A 1,686-nucleotide genomic window follows, 5' to 3' on the forward strand; every position below is an offset into this window, starting at 1 on the left:
CCCTCCGCTTTCCCACGTAAGCGTGGAGACTTTTCCATTTAAAAAACGCCTCTCACTTGTTCAGGAGGAAGCTCTGTGTTGTCGGGCCCCGCCTCGAGATCAAACAGCCGCCCTTTGGCCCCGCCTCGCGCTCGCGCGTTCAGTTTGGGTCGAGGTCCCCGCGGGGGGTTCAGAGTGGGCTCGGGCTCGCAGCAGACGCGGACCCCGCCATGCGCTGGGCGCATATAGGGTCGGGAACTGAGGGGGGGGGGGGAGTTTCCGTCCCTACGTCGTCCTCGCTGAAGCCGGCCTACACGTGACCGGCACCACGCGCGCACTTCTTGCAGCGCGGAAAGGTCATGTAGGGGCAGCCTGTGCACAGGGGTTCCTCCCCTCCCCTCACCGAGCCCATGCCCATGGCAACAGGTTCGAGAGCCTTCACCCCCTCCCCCCTCCTCGCGCCGCTCGCCCCGGGGGAGGTATGAGGTGCTCCTGGGGGCGCGCAACTTTTATGGACATAGCTGCGCCCGAGTGCGCCGTAGGGCCGGCCGGCTGAGAGGGAGCGGCCCCGGGGGGCTGTGAGTCAGGCCGAAGCAGGAGCCGCACCGAGTCAATCGGCCGCAAAAAGGGGGGAGGGAGTAGGGTTTCACCATTATTCAAGATGTGATTTTTCGCGCCACTAATTTGAATTCATAAATCATCGTTCTGCTGTATACAGGCGACTGGGCTGCGTGTCTGGACTAGGCACAGTTTAGCTAGATGACACGCGGTTTCAGCTCTATGTTTTCAACTTGATTCTGTCATAAACGAGTTAGCGGCTGGTGGTAACGAAGGACCGAGGAGAATGGGGAAACTATCGCAAAGGTCGTTATAGATAGTGGCATGCAGCGCCCGTGTTAGTAGTATGGCATCTTCGTGTGACCTTTAGGAACATGGGCTGACAGGATTCCTCGGGGACAAGAAGAGCCGAAGACTCAAGCTCTAACAAAGTTCTGGCTGGATAATTATCGGTAATCGAACCCTCTGCTTACCGTCAAATCAGTTCTCGGTTCCAGGGGCTTTTATTAGAGACGAACACGGTCGCCGGTATCGCCTCCCTCCTTGATTTCGGGGAACGCCGCTGCATTGTTAAAAATGATGTAAGGAAGTACAGTTTGCCTACGGCCCGTCCTGTATACACTGTAAAAAATGTTCGGATTTTTGCCATACAAGTTTGTAGGAAAAATCCCATACGCGTGTGGGACGCGAAATTTTCTATACGTGGGTAGGATTTTTACTATATACGAAATACTGTATAGGGAAAAACCGATATGTATGTGAACAATCCCACACTTTTGTAGGAAAATGCCTGGGAGTGTTTAGGAAGAACTTTTCACAGACAAGTGTGGGAATTTTGCTATTTTGATCTTGAAAATTTCCGACAACGCAATAGTAAAATTACAGTTCATGATTTTTGGACACATCAGTCCTGCTGCTTAGGTACAATTATTCAGCAGTCTCGTTGTCCTGCTGTGGTCTTAAAGGAATCATATTGTGTCGTGAGTGCTTCTCAAGAGATTTATATCAAAATATTAGGGCACGGAGTTTAATATCATTCCCGAAATCAAAATATGCATTAAGAAATCCCTTACGCAAAGGGCAGGTGGCCGCTGCCTGCACCTGGCCTCTAAGAATGGCCGGGTGGGGCCGGCCGCGCGGCTCTGGGAT

Source organism: Frankliniella occidentalis, unplaced genomic scaffold (genome assembly GCF_000697945.3).
Source record: "Frankliniella occidentalis isolate FOCC.00 unplaced genomic scaffold, Focc_3.1 Scaffold2, whole genome shotgun sequence".
Lineage (NCBI taxonomy): Eukaryota > Metazoa > Arthropoda > Insecta > Thysanoptera > Thripidae > Frankliniella > Frankliniella occidentalis.